Genomic DNA, 23,228 nt, shown 5'->3' on the forward strand with positions numbered 1-23,228 from the left:
TGAGAAAGCAAAGCCTATTTGTATTTATGTAAACACAACTAAACTTTCTCAATAGTAGCCTTAAAGCATAAAGTATGTAAAAAAAAAGTTCTTTATTTTCTATCTCTTTCAACATAAGGATTACTAATTAAAATCTTGAATATTCGTCTTTGAAATTAATCATAAAGAACCTATATCATAAAAAAAATTATAGTTGAAGATTTATTGTTTCAAACACTTACTCTTATCATCATCAGCTCACAGTTCGATCTCTGTTTAAAAAAATAGATAATCGATGACACTCGGATCTAAGTCTCCATGTCCTCGTGTCGAGATTCGAGATTCAAATATTTAGGCACTATAGGCACACACAGAGCATTTACACGTGCAATCCGTTATCGCGGCCTTCCACGCTCGACCAAATAATATCTTATGCATCCTTCGCCCTTAATGGACGAGCCGAGTCCCGCTTATCTCTGATTTAAAGCGGAGGATAATACTTTCGATCGTTTCGCCGTCGTATAAGAATGCATCTGGCGATCGGTGAGTCAGGGGTTCGGTACACGAATAAGAATTCGACCTTACATCCGTATTTGCCTTCCTTCGTTCCCCTTTCTTTCCTTCTTTCTCTCTCTCTCTCTCTCTCTCTCTCTCTCTCTCTCTCTCTCTCTCTCTCTCCGTCTTACTCCGCCGTCTGGGCATATAATAAAACGATTTGGGAAAGCAAATGAATATTAAGACGATTACTTTAATAGATTTTGATTGAAACGATTTTATCGGAGCAATGAAAGTAAATATCCGCGCTCGCGCGTAGCCTGCTCGCCGAATTACGACTTCCAACGATTGCATCTTTAAGGTTGCACACCTTCGGTCATTTATTTAAATTAAATTCCACGCTCGCGACGGCAATTACGAAGGAAGATATCTCGCTCGTCGAAAAATTCATGAGAAATAATCGGAGTAATGTTTATTACTGCGATTTTATTAATTACAATATATCTTTATCTTACGATAAATCTTTATCTTTTAATTATTTATCAATTATTCTATCAATTGTTGAGTTGATGAAGGTTGTGTTGGATTTCTTGGAAAAAAAAAAAAAATCCGACGTATCTTCTTCAGCTCGTTCTTTCAATTGTCAATTAACGGCATAATTTCAAGAAGCACTCGCAAAAGAATTTTAATTAAACGTTACATGAGACGGTAAGAAGTATTTACACTCTATAGATATGTTAAAATATTGAAATTGAAGATAAAACGTCTCTAAATTTTCTACAGCGCAACACACACTGTGCGACATGACTGTGAGGAAGTTCAATTTACTTTTAGACGTCATTAATTCTTGCGAAATTCAATCTCCCAACGCGTAATCCACTTCGTCGCGAGAAGGCGGGACTTAATTTTCGAAGCGGTTACTCGATTATTATCCGTTGCCCATTCAACGCGGGCAACATGAGACTATGGACAAGGACGGAGATGAGATGACGCGCGCGTTATATAGATTTAATCAAGCCGAGAAAGTTCGACTATAAGAATTCGTTTATGAAATCGAAAAGTGGTATTAACGCGGTGCGTCGCGTCGGCCCTCCGAACCGTGACGATAATTGACGTCGGATATGCTTGAAACGTCTAACATGGATAATAATAATGAAAAAAAAAGAGTAATGTCTATTATAAATTACAAAATCCACGCTGAAATTAATATTGAGAAACAATAGATAATAACTACTATATTGAAAGTTACAAATGTAACTTGAATTGAAAATTTGACAAAATTATTTTACGTTGTATCCGATTATTACTATATCAAAATTTTTACTCCCTTGTACTTCCTCCAAAAAAAAAGTCAGATATTTGACCTTCCTCCATCGGAGGTTTTTTTTTTAACCGGAGGAAAATCAATGTACGCGTAAAAGAATTCTATTTTTTAGAGGAATTATCTCCACAAAATCGCCACTAAAATCCAGAAAATTGAAAATAATGTACTAGTTATTAGTAAAATTAATCATTTTCTGAACCCAGTTACAGAGTAATTTCGTCCCGTTGACAATCTCGGTATACCATTGACAGTTACAGTCGTCGAAAGTGATGACAATGGGGATCGAGTTGAAAGCTGTACACTGCACAGATGCGAAATAAAAGATTCAGATAAGCCGTACAAATTTCATCGCCCAACAATAGCTTGACGACGTAGGTCGCCTTGCTTTAAGGACTTGCTACTACTTAATTGAAGTTTAGATTAAAATGCAAATGTCCAATATATATGCGAACTAACATGACGGTGCAACCCTTGACCGATTGGAATATCAACGATAGATATATGGAGACATATATCGCGTCTCGAATTACCTGCTAATCGCCTGCGCGTCAATTTGAAAGACATTACTTCTTATTTCAATTCAAAATTCTCCCTTCCTCATTCCCATATAATTGTAATAAAATAATTTTTTAACCGTTAGTTTAACTTGGAAAATGAAAGTCAAATCTCAAATAAATGCCAAAAGTAATATTCTGAACTCTATAAAAACATTCTGAATTTTCTCTTTACATAGAAGTATATTTTTTAATTCTCAAAAGTATCTAGTTTAATCAGGTTTACCGGTATGACTTTTATATCATTTTATTCAGCCTTCCTATATTTTTTGTCTATATCTCATGTAGTCTATATCTCATGAATAAGTGATTAAAAAGTCAGTTATGTGTTCATACACAAATATATGTTGAAATATTAATCAGCAATGGGTACGTTCAGCAGAAAAAGCAGTTCTATAATTATTGTAAAATTCTTTAATACAATTGGTTTATACATTTAAATCCAGTGAGGGCAAAACAAATTATATTAAAGAATTTTACAATACAACAGTTGCAAAGCTGCTTTATCTACTGAATGAAATCAATATTAATCTATCAGCTATCATTGCGGTTTGCATAATTTCGCAAAAGGACAGTTAATTACAGGAAAGACATGAGAAACGATGTAATGAAGAATTAACAACAATAATCTACTTTCTTTTTATATAAAAATATCAGAATTAATAAACATCATAATTTTTCCTGCTTTTTGCGATTACTTGATCCTTAAATGTATCCGATTGTTTATATGTGTGAGTGTGTGTCTGTTAACAAAGTCATTGACGCATATGATTTGCGATATTAGCAAATCGAGCAAAATGAGTAGAAACGTAACACGGTTTTAAGTAATAAGATATCAAATTATCACGATCTACCTAATTGTTATAATTTTTAAAACATCTATAGAAGAATTTAGGATAATTACTAATTTTATTTTATAACTTTACTTATTAAGCTCACGTAGTAACCATTTCGCGTGAGAACTATGTATAAAACATATTTTTATATATATCAATATTATAATTTCATTTTCTCCTTCTATATTCCGTCAAACGTTTTAGTAGTAATCTTGCCTGAATGAAGAATATCGGAATACAGGAATAGAAAGATTTGAGACAATAAGAGAGCAGCAAATGTGATTTCATCAATTTTTATATCGCTGCGTCGTTCGATTTCAAATATCATTTGTAAATGCACAGAATAAAATTTAATTTTATAAATTAAAAAAAGTCCACGCTGATATATCTCCGTTTCTTCGGAATAAAAGCAAATACTTTCGTCAAGTCAATCATCGTACCGTCTATTTCGTATCTCGTCACATTTTCTCTTCGTTTGTTGAAAAATCCGGTCAAAATCGTCGTAAATCTTTTCTTCGTTGCACAAAAGCGCGCATTCGTGTACACTCGGGAAGAGACGCGCGCGTGTGATTAAGTCGGAGAGAGAAACCGTGTGTAAATCGAAAGGCGCAGAGAAGCGGGAGAGAAAGAGAGAGAGGGGGGGAGGGGGGAGAGAGAGAGGGGGAGAGGGAGATAGATAGATAAAGGGAGAAAGAGAGAAATAGGGAGACAGAGCGGCAGGAGGAAGAGAGGCAAGAGCGAGAGAGGAAAGGCTTCGACCTCGCATGCTCGCTCGCGCGGCTTTACCGGAGTAAAGTGCTCCTCCTCGACCGCTCGATCCCGAGGCCTCCGAGGAAGAAGCCGCTCTCGCGGAGATCGTCCTCGGGAGATCGCGATCTCTTTCCTCCTCGATTGTACCTTTGAGCCCGTGTTCGTCAGTCATTAAATCCGGTATAATCACGGTAAAGATTCTCATCTCTATCGTTATGCGAGAATCAACTTACGTTACTTATCTTAAATGTACTTTCATAAACTCGTAGAATTCGTCTTCGTGGGTCTGTACGGGATAACAGAATTCTTTGTATCGTCGCACAATTGGCAGAAAGTGTAACGGAATAAGGGAGAAGGTCTCTGTTGCCTGCGTTTTTTTCAAGTTGCAAATTGCACGTACATTTTATCAGAATTCCGATCGGAAATATTTCATTACTATTTTTATTTACGTAATGAAACGACATTACGATTAATAATTTTTCCTGCAATTTTACTTATAATATAATGTCGTATTTAAATAGAATTTAATAATAATAAGAATCATAAAGAGAACACGGTAAATCCTTTACCGGGTCAACGTCACTTACCGTTATAGGAAGATGAAGGTGAAGCGCAATGTAATTCTTATTTTCGTTATTTTCTCATGTAAAATTTTAATTTCATAATTCGCGTTACAGCACTTTAGATTGGTTGCGCATCATCGCTTATTCCGAACTGACTTTCTTCATGTTTTCTTAAGGAAAATTTGTAGTTTCATAGACTTTGCGCGGTACGCAATATCCGTCCCTTCTCCACTTCAAAAGTAGAGAAAGAACCCACTCCGGGAACTCGGTAATAAAACTGATACTCCGAATTTGAAACGAGAGCAATGTCGATTCCGAGATTAAGTAAGGAATGAAGTAAGTAGCAGATCACAAGTGCACACATTCGAGTATCGCATTCGTCTTTCTACTTCCGTCATTCGACGGAACGTTCAAGTTGTTTTTTAATTTCGCGCGCAAATAACCGCACCAACAATACGTCTGTCTTTTTTATTCCTAGCAGAGCCAGAACTTTTTTTTTTTCACTTTAGCTAAATATCAAACATACACCGTTTTACATTAAGTTCCAAAGGTGTACATTAATTCGGCTATAATAAAAAAGAATAGACTTCGGTCACTTCTATTACATTCTGCTCCAGCCTGATGGGCTTCGGTCGCGAACGAGATGGACGATCAATCTTTCGTCGTGTCAGAGATCACGAGCGGTTTCGCGACAGCGTCGATACGGCGCGAGAAATAGCGACGTGACGGCGGCCGATGGTTCGCACTGTCGAGAGGTAACTGGAAGTAAGTGGCACGAGCTGTCGCGTGCAGCCACGCCGCTGCAGAACGACAACACAACATAACAGGTGCGTGCTGGCGAGGAAGGGCTCGACGTGCGTGTGCGTGCGTACGTGCGTGCGCGCGTGCGTGCGCGCGCGTGTATAGGCCGCATAGGGATTGAGTCGATATCGCGGACCTGCTCCGACGTGCTCCGTCAACATTTGCCGGTGTCTTAAATCGCTGAAAAATTTATCACTCGCGATAAATTGCACCACCTTCGCGAATCAGCTGTATGTCGGATAATCGAAAGCTGTATAGGTTATCCTGTCAAATTGGCGCCGCGCTTATTGTACGCACAATATCTTTTAAATCCGACGAATATCGTTAAGGAAATATCTGTTATCTTGAGGCAGCACCTCAAATCAAATGGATTTCTTTGATCACTAGAAATACCAAACGATCGTTATTGACCCTTTCTATTTTTTATGGATTATGTAATATTTTTTGTATGAAAGATGGGATTTTGTGTGAAATATTGTTGAACTTTTCAACAATGATACCTTTTATATTGATAAAATATATTTGATTTTTTATTACTTCCTTTATATTTCTGGTAGTTTATTTGTTTGGTCTTTTTAGCGAGTACAAAACGTTGGTACTTTTATAATAATCTGTATTATTGACTAATCAAAATGAATTGGAACGATATTTCCGCTATGTTAATTTCTTAAGTAATTTAAAACTAAGTATTCTGCACTTTTTACATTGTAATATTTTTGTAATGAAGATGATGTGATCGATGATATAGTTGATTGTGATTAAATTTAATTGATGGATAAAATTGAATTCATAAAAAACTTCTAATTTGTTCTTGTAAACTTTCTTTCTACATTAAAAAAAATAATATAAAATATCTTCCTCTCTATTAAAATAATTCACAAAATATTTTATTATCATACTTTAAGTAAATAAAATATCTAAATTTTTATTATTATAATTATAAACTTCCGTTAATATTTTAACGTTTAATATTTAATTTCCCCTAAGTTGTTGCGTTGTATATCATTTTAATATCTATTATTATTCAAACCAAATAACTTGTTTCGAAATCATTTCATTATGTATTTTGTATTAGTCGACTTGAGCGATTGAAAGTGGTCGCACGAGATTTATCGATTAAATTGTTATCCGTTTATCGATTTCGTTTGATTAATCGATTGAGTCTCCGTGGTTTGCGGCTTGATCGATTAATCGGTCCGCTCCTATTGATCGGATAAACGATTAAACCAGTAATCTCTCACGTGGCTTGATAGATTCAATTGGATGAATTGGCTAATTGCATTCGATAAAATTTGTTTTCTTCCGTCATTCGTTTTTACCTTCAGAATGCTTTATAGAAAATTTAATGTTACTCTATAAATTCGTATATTTGTCAAATAGAAAGAACGAGTTTTATTTTGTAAAAGAATTCGATTCGTCGCAAACTTGTTACTACTTTCAACGAAAGAATAAAATATTCCGATGCCCGTAAAGCAAGTCGACGTGTCATGAAAGTCGATTGTATACCAATGGAAATCGTAATGTCGTGAATAACCGATTGATTTCGCGTACTCGCGTCGAAATTACGTGTTCTTCTTTTCTTCGCTCGCACCCACGCAATACACATCGGACATTTCGCCAGGCCGACATGAATTTGGCGACAATCATTTTTGAAAGTGCTGCCGCGGTTACGCGCAATCGGTCGATCGGTCGATCGAGCGAGTGGAGCGAGTGCGACTCGACTTGACGAATCGTTGCGAATCCGATCGAGCAGTTGACATTCCTCGCGAATTTCTCCGCTGTTCTCGCTCACGATTTCTGTGATGATTTTGCAAAAATTGCCGTTTATGTGGTTTCGTTTGGATCTAAGCCTCATCGAGATGGTATGCCAAACACGATTGGCGTAAACAAAGACCAAGAATGACACTTTCATCCCGCATTTTGTTAAATGATGACTCACTAGCTTGAAATTCGATTAAACCGACGACTATTTTGCACTCGTATCCAAGGTGAATAAAGTCGCGACACGTCCGCAACATCTCGTCGTTTAATTACGGCGATTACCATATTTTCCTAGAAAAAATAAAGGATAAACCTGAACACTTTTAGAACTTTACTTCGAAACTTATTTCGAAACTAATTTGCGACTGTCAGAAGCCTGCGCATTAATTTCTGAAATTTTCTTGCGCAGTATATTTGAAGTAACTCTTAAGTATCATAACATCAAAATGAATGCGGATTTAGTTATTAAAAGTCCCTTTTCAATCAATCATTCACTTTAATGTCCTTTTTAACGTTATTCTGACTTTGTTGTTCCCCTAATATTGCATAAAATTAAATTTGTCGGTTGTTTCTTTAAACATTCGCTCATTAGTGCGACATTGAAATGCTAATTAGAAAGGAATTTCCCGTAATATTATTAAAATAAAGAACAAATTAAGTTGGATTATGAAAAAGTAAACAAATTTAAAGGACAGCTACTTAAAATAAAAGACTTTACAATAAAAGATACGGTCATCATAACGCGTTACGTTTAATGCAAAATCCATTAAATTTCGCGGCGTCCGTTCAATTCTTATCTTCCAGCTGAATCAAATACTGTCTTCGAGAAATAAAAAAAGTCGTTCGGGCGCTCTCTATTTTTTCTGTTTTTCTCTCTCAGGCGACAATAAATATACTCGGCGATAAATGTCTAGTAAAAAAAAAATGTACGTTCTGGAAGCCGTTAGGCGAGGTTAAACGGACGAATGCAAATCGAGATCTTACGAATTAGAGACTGTCACCGAACGGGAATCACGTGTCGCCTTCGCACGTGTCTCTATCGATCAAGTGCGATAACTCGCTTTCCTCCGGATGATATCAGTGTGTTAAAAATCCGCTCGCTAGGCCCGATTCATCCATCACGCATCCACACAATCCGCATTCTCAGTGTCGTTTCCTCCGTCTCTTCCTTTTTCATTCTCATCGCGTTTAAAGATCACTTTAATTATCCCTACATGTCGCGCTGAAACTGTGCAAGGGATCCTTCGAGTGTTACGCAATTGATTTATGGAAGAAAATTTCTTCGAATATACCGACTAGCTCTCAATTTTAAATGTCAACTCTTTAATTTTCTTATTAAATGTCAACGGAGAAAGTCAACTTAATGATAAAAACTAGAATTAACCAAGATGAACGTGACACGCGGTAAGAATCAGTCATTTTCAAAAATAAATTTATCAACGTTTTCAATGACTTATGATTATTAATTGTCAACAATACGTAGATGACTTATCGCTTTTTTATAACTGCTTAAAATCTTTTTTACCGTGAAGTGGAATCTAATTCTAAAGAATGAAAAAGGTCGATCAATTGTTATTGTAATTTTTGAAGAATGAGATTTCAAAGTTTAGATTTTCTACTCCAAAGATTTTCAACAGTCGAGAGTTTTCATTCCAGAGCATTAAGAAATTCTTTACGTTTCTACAACTTGTGCGTTTCCTTCTCTTCCTCTACTCCGCATCCTACTTTTATTCTGTCTATTTTACCTTTCATTGCAAAAGCTAAATGTGCCGATCATACTTTATTATATTTTTGCCAGAAACTTTTATCTCCTCCAAGTGATTTTTCCCGGGATATAATCAGTTTCTTTCCGTCGGCCCGTCGGCCGTCCGTCAAAATCCTGCCTACCGTGCCTGAAGATATCCACGAGGATCTCGTTCTCGTTCTCGACGTGGATACCCCCCGGCGAACGCGACAAGCGATCTCTTACACTCACCTGCGAGTAGGTAATTCCCTCGTCGGCGTCAGCGTCGGCGTCGGCGTCGGCGTCGGCGCGCTCGCGCGGCTACACTTGTCGCCCGCGCGTTGCTCTTTGCCTCTTTGCCTCTTTCACAAGCTCTTTCTCAACTGCCGTCCCGACACTCTCGACCCGAGCTGTCGTCGTGACCGCGGAGCACAGTCGGCGACGCACCTCGAACGCCGCGGAATCGCGTAACGATGATGATGATGATGATGATGATGACGATGGTGACGACGACGGCGACGACACACCGCACAGTTCGCGACTGATTGTGAGATGCGGCCGCGGCGATCGGCAGCAAGAGCGTTTCCCTCGCGCGCGCACTCGCGGCGCGAGCTCATTTGCGGCGGGTACCGAAGACACCGCGCGAATCTCTGGCTGGTCCTCCTCTCCTCTCTCCGTCTCTCTCTCTCTTTCTCTCGGAGGCTGAAGCGACAACGTGTGACCTGTCGTGCGGTGTCCCGTGTCACGTATATACGCGGCGCGAGCTTTATACCACAAACCTGAATGATTCCGCGTCAGCTGCTCGTCGCAGCTGCACTGAAGTTCCGTTCGGCGACTTCCACCACCGTATGTCCGCGCGGAGTAACAAAGATCGCGCGCGGTCACCAAGAGAGAGAAAAAGACTAGGGAAGGGAGGGAAGATGTAAGCTGGCAGTGGTAGTAGCAGTGGTTGTATGGTGGTGGTGGTGGTGGCAGCGCTCGCGGAGGAGGAGAAGGAGGACGTCGCCGCGGCGGAGTCCGGAGAGTGGTCTTCTTCGCGAGCCTCGCGAGAGACGGAGGAGGAATTGGCCGCCGCGCCGAGGGAGGAGAGAACGCGTGCACGTGCGATCCGCCGATCCGTCGATCCGCGGAGAACGCGAATAGAGATTGTCGATTCAGACGATTGTCGCAGGTGGAACAAAAGAGAGAGAGAGAGAGAGAGAGAAAATATTCGTTAACATTAAATGTATCTGTTTTCAGCCGTTGTCGCAGCACGGAAAAGTTCCGCAAAATTTCCGTAGAAAGTCATTTCTCGTAACTTCAGTTAGCTTCATTCTTGGAAAGACATTTTTATCGCACTCTTAAATTAAGTAATTTTATATATATATATATAAAAATGTCTTTTCAGGAACGAAGCTAACTGAAGTTACGAGAAATGACTTCTTGCGGAAATTTATATATATATCTATATAGATACGTGCGTGATTGATCACGTCAATCAAAAGTTGATTTTTATTAGATGTGAATACATACGTGAGCAGTTTGATAAGTCAGTGACTTTTTAAAAGGAGCCTATCTTTTTACAACGTATTAATTTGACTCCGATATTGTTACTTATACGCTGAGGAGGACCCAATCTTATGGTCGAAATGTCTGTAATTGGTGATTGACATACATATTGTATTAATATTTGATTACACACGTATACAACTGTGTCGGCTTCTCATTGGCATTCATTTTCCTTTATTGATTTAATCTTTGGAGCCTTTTTCAATTTTAATTGTTATTTTTAAAAGAAGACTATCCTGAAAAATGAGTCGAATTTTAATTTTAAAAAATTAAAAGGAATTACTGACTTATCAAACTTTCCTTATAGATACCTATATTTTAATCATAAATTAAAATAATAAAATATACATATTAACCCTTCATCGATTAAAATGAGCATATGGTAAATCATCTCAGGAGGATTAGACGAATATACATTTGAAATATTATAAATTTAAAAAGTTAAAATTTTTTCAATAATAAAACTCACTCTTTTCCAAAGTTAACACGTTTACGGTCTTTTTTTTAGTGTTAAAATTAAATTTTTCACTACGACGTTATTATTCCATTTTCTCTTAAAGGATAAAATTATATACTGTAATTTTTTGAAGTCAATGAAACTATGTTAATACTATTAATTTGATAACACTTCAAAAGTGATTCGGGTCATTTAAACTCAGAGTAACTGTCGTATAGCTTTTTTGAAGTGTCATCATGAAGTATATGTTAATATAAACAATATAAGCAATGTTTACATTAATTTAAGAACACGACATTAAACTGTAAGTTGCAAGTCACAACGAAAAACACGTACACACACACACACATATATATATATATATACAAGTCTTGTATGATATATTGCCAAGTTTAGATTGACGCGATTAGAATGGCACGTGCGAGCTGCACGCAACTCGAATTCGTCCCGTGTGTCGTTCCACGATGGAACGCAACTGAAGAAGTGGGATGGGCTTTCACAGTCTCCGTCACGCGGAGGACAACGGAGATTGTTAGTGGATTATTTAGAAGGAGCCTCATAAACCTTTATCTGCTGATTGCGAGTCTGAAACATAAGAGATGCTATTCCGTCCCAAGGAAAGCTAGAATAAACGAAGGGAATGGCTAAATGAGTAGCGGATGGAAGCGGCGAAGAGAAAAGCTTTATCTTCTATCCTTCGCGAGTGGAAGGAGGAAGATGGAGAGAACCTCCTCTCTCGCGCACGTACGTGTGTACGTCAAGAGTGGACACATCGATGTACTCATACATCCGCGTATTGACCAAGCGAATCGCTGGTAAATACCAGAGGCCCACAGTCGAGAGTGTATATAACTTGGTATGTGCATGTGTGTTTATGTTTGTGTACGCTTAACGACACACCGCGAAGAACAGACCTCCTCGAGACACCGAGTGCTCGCTCGTTCCCCGAACTGAACGAGCTACGTTCGGAATGCCTGCTTTCACGAGGAGCACCGACAGATAGCCCACCACCTGGACCGCAGCTCCCGCGGTGTCTCCGGATCTCGACCCATCGCGATTAGGTAAAAGCCGAATGACTTAGCTTTCTACACTTTCAGCTCTCGACACTACGTCGTGACACGAACATCGCCGGTTACAGCGGAAGATATAAAGCTTTGTTAGTGTATTTTTCGAAATAATATTAAAATAAAATCAATTACTTATACAAAAGCGTTTGGATGTGTATGAAATATTTCCCGATGTTTTCAAACGCTTTATGAATGGGGTTAAATGGGGGTAAAAGCTGAAAAGACTCTCTTATTTAGACTTGAGAACCGAGTTCAATTTTTTTATTTATTCTATAAAATTTATTTCCTTATAATAAAAAATTTCCTAATATACTCAACACAATTTAAATCTGGATTTGTGGACATTTTTATCGAGATCAACTTCTATCAATCTCAATTAGTCTTAATTTAAATTACGCGAATTGAAACAAGAGAGAGATAAAGAATTGAACTATACAAAGTTTACTGTTGATAGAACCGTTGCTCAGATTTTTTTGCATCATTAACACAATACTATATGAATTACGATTACACAAACAGACATTTCTAGTACCTTCTGTAATTGACGCGAATGTTTGTAAGATCCTCCGGGCCGATCTTCGCAGTTGGTCCTTGAGCGACGAGATGTGCAAATAAATCGTTTAATGATTGGGAGGTTGCAACAGACGTCTGACCATGCAAGGTCAAGTGGTTTCTCCACCGCGGCGATGTTTGAACCTTCTTGCGGTTCATTGATCTGAAGTATGACTGATGATCGATGAGGTATTCAAGCAAGTGTACCGTCTCGCATCTAGGAAATTTGGCGGATGACAAACTCAATTGATCATCACAAGATGGGTCAAGATTATACTAGCAGGCAACAGCATTCTCTTTCCATTACATCGATTAAGCTTAAACAATCATCTACGGAATCAACAAATAGAGAAATAGAAAGGCTGTGAAACTGAAGTTGGAGAATTTTTCCATCTCTAGAAGCGACTTTTACAAAAGCGATTACGATAAGCTTGTTCTTCGCTGGGAAAAAAGTTATAGCATGTAACTATTTTTGACGAACAGATTAATTTCTCTCTATATATCTTCTATACATTCGTTTTTGTCATAAAAAAAGCGATGGAACTTTATCAGGGTTTTACTTGATACTTTCTCTACGTTAAAGTACATGAAAGACGAGGAATCTTTACCGATTCTTTATCCCTTCTTGTTTCAGTAAAAATTCTCAAATCGAGTCTAATCAAAATTGGCAAAAATTAATCCTGATAAAAAAGCGATCCGGATCCAGATTTAAAAGAGTTTAATGAATGTTTTATTATATAATCGTGGACATATTTCACAAAATTTATTTATCGAATTCTCTCTTTTCTTCCAGATCGCTATGTCGTGTCAACATAGCCCGCGAAGGCTGTTAAGTAACACGCAGATCGAGCGACAAGCGCGGTCTCGCGCGATGAAAGATCGAGTTGCGGGCTCGGTTATTGTACAACATATCGAAGACTCTTATCGAGGGACGGGATCCACCGTCTCCGCTCTGTCTCTCCCATCGAGTTTTGTTTCCCGCGCGGCTGTTAGCGACCGGAGTATCATCTACCTGACCGCCTCGTTAGCTCTCTTCGTGGAAGCCCTTGCTCTCTCGTAGTGAGAAACCGAAGAACGGAGAGAGAGATTCTCGAGCTCTCTTGCTTGTGCGGCTATTAAGCATCCAGGTATTACTGTTCAAATCTTAACGTTACATCTCTTGTCACTTTCTTTTATCATTTTATTATTGCGTAATAATTGCGTTATATTTCACCGTCCTCTGTAAACCAAATATTATTAGGCCTGATTGCATCAACGTTACTTTGACAGCGGGGCTTATAATTCTTTCTTTACTCTTTTTGAAGCTGAGAGAGAGAGAGAGAGAGAAAGAGAGAGAGAGAGAGAGAAGGTGGGAGTTTTAAGTCTCGCGTTTAAAATTAAAGCAATAAGAAATGAGCGACAATCAATTGAATCGCTTCGCGAATCGCTTGTTTGAGAAAATGTCATGTAAGCAGCGACAACAGTCGATCTCTAACCCTCTTCCAATCATCCGTCATGTACATCTTACGTATGTTAATTCGTTCTAAAAAAAAGAAACCTATTTATTTTTCAGTCACGACACTAACCGTTAGATAGGCAGATAAAAAAAACTTTTATGTCACTTTAAATTAATCATGCTTGATACGTCAAGATTTCGTGATTGCTTCAATACATCACCGTACTGTCTAGGATTTAAACATTGAATTCTTCAGATCGATCATCAGACTCGCGCCGTACTTCTCGCATACGTCAAATGAAATAGCCGGTTGCGTCCACCAGCTGCGTATACTTGTAAGTATACGTACAAGAGATCGTGCCTATTGTTTGCTTTTGCTTTCTTTTCGCGTAACGGGCGCAAGGTCGTTTGGATTCCACGGTGTGTGTGTGCTCTCCGATTCTTTCGCGGTCGAAAACGAGAAGAGGAATTTCACGAGCGTGTTTGTGCTACATTTGAAAGGCCCGCCTTTCTTTTTCTCTTCGACAAGAGAGCCTTCTCTTTTTGCCTCCCTCCCTCTTTATTTATCTACCAATCTATCTCTCTTTCCGTCGCTTTTTCTCGCCATTTCTCTTGCTACCCTTGACCGGGACAACGTTCATCCGCGCATGTATGCATGCGTGGCCCGGATAATTAATCGCGATTTATTCGTCCCGACATTGTTGATTTTAACGAGCGGCGAAATATTTTTATTGGGTGCTCGAGCCGCGCCGCTCGGCAATAATTTGCACGCAAATGCACGTTTAACTTAATTTATTTACGATGCGGAACGCCGGGTGCCGATATGTCTGGCGAGCTTTTTTTTTTGTAATCGAAACACACAGCGGCGCATCGTAAACCGCGATTTGCCGCCTATCGTCGACTCGCGCCTTGCTCATTAATGTGACGAGTATCTTCCTCCCTCCCCCCCCCCGCCCCCCGTACACAATTTTACTACTATTTTTTATCACAAGCGACGAAGGCTGCCGCTTTCTTTTCTTAAAGTTCAGTGTTTTATTAATACCCGTTTTTTATTTACGAATTGAAAAACAGCCTTGATTAATTTTGAAAGAAACGAAAAGAATTATGTTGTTCTTTTCTCAGAATAGTATATTTCAAAAAGTGTTTCTCAATCGATTTGTGTCCATCATAGGAAAAGCAGTGAGTAATGATCAAGATTTTTTACGGCTTCTAATGCTTGAATCGATTTTTTTTTTTTTTTTTTTTTCAAAAAAGTGCCTAATGACGAGCCGTTAAGTGGAACGGCTTCGTCGATTATAACAACAAATAATATGGGTATACCTAAAAATAAGTCTCGAAGGAGGCAAAAAGAACCTGTTTACTCCAGGAAATATCAAACTCTTGATTGCATAATCTTAATGCATATTTTTGAAATTTTGCATTATTCTACGCGAGGAGCAAATTTATCTTCATTTATTACGTCCGTAGCTTTTCGAAATAACCAGTTTAATTTTTACTACACTTTATCTTTCACGCTTTCACATTTTTTTGCACATGTGATCTCATGCACATGCAAATGATTCAGAATATATTCCCTGAACAACTGTCATAATGCCCACGAAAGCGTAATCGTCTTACGTCGTGGATGTACTTTCCATTTACGTTAGCCACGCAATCTCCTAGAATGTGCGCGTGTCACGCGAATCGTTAGATTATTAAAAAGGAATGATACGCACGACCGGAAGTGATTCATGATGGTGTCGTCGTGTGTGAGTCGACTTAAATGGAAATCGCTAGTTCTAAACTTGTCGACAGCCTTGTAAGTCGTAATGTATTTGCGACACGTTGATGTAGAACGGCACTAAAAACAATTACCAGTAATGCAGAACAGCATCTTAATTATGAATCACGAAATTATGTTTTTATTTTTCGACAACCGAATTAATCGATTTCCGATTAAATTACACACTTCCATCTCTTTTTCCATTTATTTATTTATTTTATAAGTCATTAATTGTAAAGTTCATAACAGAGTGTGCAAAGTGTTGAAGTAATGCAGAACAACATCTTAATTATGAATCACGAAATTATATTTTTATTTTTCGACAACCGAATTAATCGATTTCCGGTTAAATTACACACTTCCATCTCTTTTTCCATTTATTTATTTATTTTATAAGTCAGTAATTGTAAAATTCATAACAGAGTGTGCAAAGTGTTGAAGTAATGCAGAACAGCGTCTTAATTATGAATCACGAAATTATATTTTTATTTTTCGACAATCGAATTAATCGATTTCTGGTTAAATTACACTTTTATCTCTTTTTATTTATTTATTTTATAAGTCATTCATTAATTGTAAAGTTCATAACAGAATACAAAGTGTTGAAGTAAAATTATGTACCTAATAGATAACGCGTGTACAAACAAGAAATTACGTTGAGCATACTTGATTAGAACTCTTTTCAATATTGTTAGATCTGTTTTTGAGAGATTTGCAAAATTTAATATACCGGACGAAACAAACACACGGTTATGTATTCGTATTAATCTTCCAATACTCTGTCTCCCATACGCACACGCAGACGCAATACGTATATATCGCGTACCTTGCTTATGGCAAGGTCGTTTTGGAATATTTCGCACGCGCCAAACACCTTTCGCAGCCTCAAAAGGAGACTTACTCACGACGGTCTCTTTCAATCGTTTGCTTTCGATTCTTCAAGGCGCTTCTGCGCCATTAACCCTATACTTGGCAGTTGAAGTGTGGTGCTTTTTTTGTATAATGTGGTTACTACACTGAGAAAAAAATATAGTTAATTTTAATAAATATTTAGTTCAATACTGTCAACTAAATATTTACTTGCAGTAAGTAAATATTTGTTCAATAAAAAAAATAATTGTTGTAAATCAAATTAACATTTCTTGTATCAAATAAATGTATCTTTATATTTAATAAATATTTAGTCGGCAGTATTCAATTAAATATTTATTAAAATTGACTATATTTTTTTTCTGTATGCTACATCTATTCTTTATGAATACTGGAGAAGTTTGTTGTGGTCAATGGCGAATACTTTGAAGGTGATTAAAATTTGGTGTTAAAATATTGCGAAATAAAGAAGTTATGACGAAATTCTCGTTTTTTTTGGGTCCCCCCTCGTATATCAAAACATTTTTCCAAACAGAATTATCTTTGTCTTAAGTGGCACTAACAATAAGCGCAAAATGATAACGATTGTTGACTGAAATAAGACATAAAGAATAGAATACTTGGTGTATACTTATTTCATACTAGTATAATAAATATTTCATGGCGTTCTCATATAAAATCTACTCGTGTTTATTTTCAACTGTACACTATAAAGTTATACAGATAACTCTCGTATAATCGTAATTAGGTTCCTAAAAAATATTGTCTCACGCGAAATCATATTATACTAAATTGATTAAAAATTGATACAAGAAAACAGAGTTAAGTTCCAAAAAACTAACAAAAACTTTTATATTTATTCTATTAGGAATATGTTTTTTATTACAAAATATCCTTTCTTTTCTGAAATTCCTTTAACATCCAAATTTCGCGATATTTTGTTTTTTTGGAAAAATCGTAACTTTTGTTTGCTTGCTTTTTCTTGAGATTTTTATAAATTTATTATATAGGAGTTTCTTTTTATCTATGTTAAAGCGAAACTGTGTATAGGAATCTCGTATTATATATACAGGTGTAATTCTCTTATCGTTAGAGTGAAATCAAGTTGTATAGGGATCTCGTGTTATTCGGAGATTATCTATATACACACAAAATTGTTGCGCTATCATTTTCGGCAGTGAAATTCGATTCAGGAAACAAGGTACGTATTATAAAATTATTTGGAATGGATTTCGATTGGAATTGTTCAGTTATTTTCTAGATTTCTATTGTGTTTTCGGAAAACGAAATAACTTTGATCGGAGTCCATTCCGAAAAATTCCATAATATCCACTCAGTTATCGCGTTTCTGTCTTTGTTACGAATAATTGACACTTATCACACCGCACAATTAATAAATTCCTATTGTTTATAACGAGAAACGATTTGTAATTATCTTTTATAAAGTACACATTTAAATCATAGTACTTTGTTTCAATAAAGCGATATACTTTAGAAAAAAAGATGTGATAGGAGTTATAAATTATTCCTCTTAATCTTTACAATTGATATAATTGTTTTTGTGTCATTAATGTAGATTCAAATGTGTTCTGCATTGCGTGTCTTATTTTTCAATAGATTAATTCGTAATTTGTTCGTTATTTTTGAATTGACAGTGCGTAATATATGAATAGCTAGATCGAACAGTACAATAAAAAGTAATGATATCTATCTTTTATAATTACGTTACAAATGCAAGAAAGAAAATATTCAACGTGTGAATTCAGTAATTAAATATTTTGATAACACATAGACTGACGCGTGATTTTCGCGTTTGTTTTTGTGGCGTACAACGCTCTATTGTTCACACATTAATTGTAAGTGAAGTTGATTGCCACTCGCGCGACAGGCAGATCTTGGAACGTGTCATCACATTATTATCTCTCAAAACACAATTATTTCTTATAAAAAATTAACGGTTATCAATGGTGCAATCAATGAACTCTTACAATTAATAACGATTATTTATCAAAACATGTTTCACAAGAATCATTAATTCGACGTAAGAATCGAAGTATCATGTGATAGGAACATCACAATTCTATTCCGACGTTTACGAGCGATAATTATATTTTCACACGATGTTTGAATTCAAATGATATCTCGTTATACTTTTTCCAACTCAAATATAATTTGTCCATTGTCATTTCTTTGGTAAGAAAAATAACATAATAACACGACGAATTGCAGAACAGTTTGAGTGATTTAAATATGAAAAATCACAATTGTTTGTTTATGCATTGTTCATTTATTAATAATATTGACAAACAAAATTTAACCTTTTTTTTTCCACAACTTTTGCCAACGGATTCGAATTCAGTCACGCAAAAATACGTTAGAAATGACTATTCACACTTGTGTTGGAAAATGGCGTTTCTTAGTCTAATTATATCATGCATTGCACGGCAGAACTGTGCGAAGTGTATCGCGCGAAATATCGTATTATATATAATAATTATTAATACGTACGCAATCACAATTAATTGTATTTTCGCAAGAGAATATGTGCGAATGAAGAAATCAGGAGTCAATATCCAAAGATCAAGCACAATAACAAAATAACCATAGGGTAAGTGTCATGATCTCTTTCTCTGCATACAGCGCTTATTTTTAAGAAATTATTTTATTATAGAGATTTGCTTTTATCTACGCCTTCTAATACGAGATCCATGTAACGACTGTATATGCCTCTGATTTACAATGTTTGAACATTTGACAGTAAACTTGTATTCAAATGTACTGTAAATTATCAATCACGTTGATCGCGATATATCCATGTATTTTTTAGAGAGCAAAGGATATCTAACTCACGTGCGTTAATTCAATAAATTTATCTATTAAGAATGAAATGTGACTCATGCGATTTTATCACGCAGGCGGGCTCACGCAACTTTGTCTCGTGAGTGGAAATAAAAGACAGATATCGTGTCGTGATTTCTACGGAAAAGAGACACGTGCATTGCGCGAGGAAAACGTTCCAGCTTCGCGCATACGAATCTGCAAACCGCTAATTTGTTTGAGTCGAGGGCAAATAAACGGCATCGCGGGTAACGTTGCGCAGATGTGCAGCACCGTGGGCATAATCACCGCTGCCGTTGATTTCTTTGAAAACTCTATGTCGCCGGTTACGTGTTTCTAATAGATATAAGCCGTTCGATTGCCCGATGTCTTATACATTGCGCTCGCCATTAACGATCTCTCGCGATGACTGGCACAGGATCGACGACGCATTCTTCAGCTCTTCTTTATCGAATAAAAGTCTGTTATCGCTCAATCTCAGTCGGGAGACGGAGAATTTGCTGTGTAATTAATTGATACGAATAATTCTCTGTACACACACACGTCTTCGTTATCTATAAAATTCATTTTTTTTCTCACACGTATAGAAATGTTCGCATTGTGTGCGAAGTTTAAATACGTTTAAATTTAATGAAGTATTTGAATAAAGAGCATTAAATGAACATAAGCTAATAATTAGTTGTATGTGTGCAATTGCTTGCCAGGGCGTACTGAGAAAAAAAAATACTAAATTTTAATAAATATTTATTTGACCAACATTCACTTACAGGAAATAAATATCTACTTGATAAATAGAAATGATTAATGGTTTTTTTTTGTACCAAATAAATGTTAGTTCGGGGAAAAAGTTTCTTCGTATTTAAAAAAAGTTTTACATTTGTTGCGAAATTTTCGTTACAATTATATTATTCGCTAGAGCAAAATTTCAGCTTTGAGAATCTGTTTTTTAAATTGCGATATGACGGTTTTTATCGAAGTTATGAGCAATCAAAGTCAGAATATTCTTTTACTTAACTCACGAATAACTCAGAAACAATAAATCATAGGAACATTTTTTTTTAATGATTTTGTAGGGGAAGTTTCAAGCTTTCACGATAGTCGAAAATTTTCGTAAATTTTCTTTTGGGCACGTGAGAGATCCTCAAAGTGAAAAGAAAATTTTTCATTTTTTACAGCTCGTAGTTTTTTAAATGTAAAAATTAACCAAACTCACAGAAACTCAAAAAATATAGTAACCTTTCGAAAGTAGAAATTTCGAGCTTTAAAATCCATTTTTTAAATTTAAATTTCGTTTTTGACGAAGATATTATATATACAATTTTGAATAAAAGAAATATGAGGAAACTTTTTCCCCAACCTAATATATCTTTGTACATATTTGATAAATATTTAGTCGGCACTATTTAAACAAATGATTTATTAAAATTTATATTTCAGTATATTTCTTCTTCAGTGCGCCTACATAAATTATATTCCTTTCGCAAGATTGACTGAATTTTTATCTTACGTTTACGGATTCTCTAATGTTTACGGAATTAGAATGCCCTAGATTTTTGTAAAAAGAAGCAAATACGTACGTTTAATCTATGGACTATTTGCTATTATGATTGCGATTACGGTTATTTAGGTTCCGACAAAGATAATAGTAGCAATTTCAATTCGTTCATGTATGCTTGCTTAATAAACAGAAAAAAAAATTCAGAGCGCAGTTATCGGTCTACGAATCCTGGCGATTTGCCTTACGCGGAATCGCTAATTTCTCCAACAATTAACATACACTCCCTTGCGTGTTCTCGTCACTACGTCCGACTTCTCCAAATAAGTTACTGCCTACGGGATTTGTTTTCCCGTCCGAATCTCGCTCGCCAGTGCGCAGCGAGCGGTCCGCCGGCCGTGCCTCGTAAGCGAAAACACATAATGCATCGTACGCCGAGGTAACGTCTATTTTGGGTTTAATTGGTTACATTAAGCCCCCGGCAGGACGGTTAATTTAACGCAACGGCGATGTTAGTCCGCCGCTCATTATCGCGCGGCGATCGAGCGCGTAATTTCCCTCGCGTGCATTGCACTCGCGCGCCATTTTTTTTTTTTTTTTTCTGATCGACGAAGGAGAGCAGCGTCTCCGTCGCTTTTGTCGTCTTGTCCCATAAGCATCTTTACGAGCGCTATCGGACGTTACACGCCGACCAGTTGTAAACACGAAGATTGCAGAAATGAGTCATTAGCGCATCTCGTACGTCTCCGTATCCATCTCGACGACCCTCGTCAGTTGCTCTTGACAATTTTCGTGAAGTATATTCGGTACGAACGAATTAAACGGAGATGCGGCACTCGTGCCAGATTTACAGATCAATTAAAACGAAAATGATCTTTTCCTTGGAATCAGTCGGCCAATAAATACGGATTTCCTTGCCGATCGGCCTTGATGAGATGCGAATCTCTCGCAACACTTCACGGATGCTCGATTTAAATGCGAACCGGCGTGCGCGTGTTCATTTAAAATTACTGACAGTAACAGCTAATTAAGATAAGTATGTGTGATACAGAACAACGATCGAGAAAGATGTAAAATAAAAAAATTCTTTAAGTCGTTAAACTCGTTGATTTTTTTTTTTTTTTTTTATACATTTCAGTGATAAAATAAAAACTACAAACGGAAGTCCGACAAAGCAAACAAGATTTTATCTAGAAATCTTAAAACGTACGTGTAGTCGGTAAAACTACCTGACTAATTCATCATAATTCTATGGAGCGAAAAAAAAAAAAGAATGGTTATCGGAGAACCGATCTTCGCTGCAATTTCCGCGATAGTAAATAATTCGATGAACGCGCATTCTTAGTCGTTTCTATTCATCATCGTTCGGCTTTTTGCATTTGACTGCATGGCAAAGAGCGCAGTATAAGATCAAGTTTTTGTCTCAGGTGATTCAGCAGATTCAGCGATTAAGTAGGCGAACCTTTCAGAATCAATTTTGCGGTCGGCGCGCGATTGGCGGCGGTGGCGGCTGCACTTCCAATTACGATTCCTAATCAAGCATTATCTATGCGCATCCATGTTCTGCGTTAAAATCCATTCTTCATTATGCTCTCGTTGATTATGCCGCTTCGTCTGTCGTCACTTTAAAAGTGATTGCGAATGTGACCTTAAATCGATAGCTATGCCGTCGTTTAACAATTCGCTACAATAAGAAGGCATGCAAAAAACGCATTTACATCGTACATTTGTTTGTGGCGAAAAGCTTTCATACATTGCACTGTAACTTTTTATTTTTAATTTTTTCGATCCGGAAATAATATCATTTGATTTTTTTACGTGAATGGTTACCTGAGATGTTTTTGCATGCAAATTAAAAATCATTATTATTAATTAAATATTGGATATATTATTGAGTATTCTGTAATTTATTTAAGATTAATACTTGTATACAGATTTACTAAACATTTACTTAAAAAATAAGAAGAGATAAAAAATATGAATTTTTGATTAGTATAGAAAATTACTGTGACTAAAAACTTTATTTTTTTCTCTGTTAGAATGCAAAAAACCCGCGGGTTAATATTGTAGTTACATATGTATAATATATATAGAAAAAATATTATAAATCCTAGAAAAATCTATAAAATTTGTATTAAATATGAGCAAATATAAAACTAATTGTAAATATAGAGATATCGTTTAGTAAAGAGTTTTTTTTTATGTCTTATAACAATTATGAATTTTACTTATTCAAAGTACATATATATCAGCTTCTATTTTCGATACTTTAATCTCAAGACAGATATTTAGATACGTCAAATTGCAGACAAATTTCAAATATGTGACAAGATAAGAGATCTAACTAATAAGCGTGAAAGGAAAAAAAAAAAAAATAAAAGGTTACGTGAAAATTTCACTACGATGAAAATTTTCTTT

At 36.5% G+C, this 23,228-nt stretch overlaps 1 protein-coding gene across 1 annotated transcript in view; it reads right to left on the reverse strand.

Moving 5' to 3' along the window:
• Positions 1-9,620, reverse strand: part of LOC108747815 (BMP-binding endothelial regulator protein) — a 42,032-nt gene extending 32,412 nt beyond the window's left edge. Inside the window, exon 1 of the mRNA XM_018485633.1 lies at positions 9,039-9,620. The gene's annotated coding sequence lies outside the window, so the exon portion shown is untranslated. The remainder of the gene's footprint in view (positions 1-9,038) is intronic.
• Positions 9,621-23,228: the final 13,608 nt, after the last annotated feature.

The sequence above is a fragment of the Trachymyrmex septentrionalis genome, unplaced genomic scaffold (genome assembly GCF_001594115.1).
Source record: "Trachymyrmex septentrionalis isolate Tsep2-gDNA-1 unplaced genomic scaffold, Tsep1.0 scaffold20, whole genome shotgun sequence".
Classification (NCBI taxonomy): domain Eukaryota; kingdom Metazoa; phylum Arthropoda; class Insecta; order Hymenoptera; family Formicidae; genus Trachymyrmex; species Trachymyrmex septentrionalis.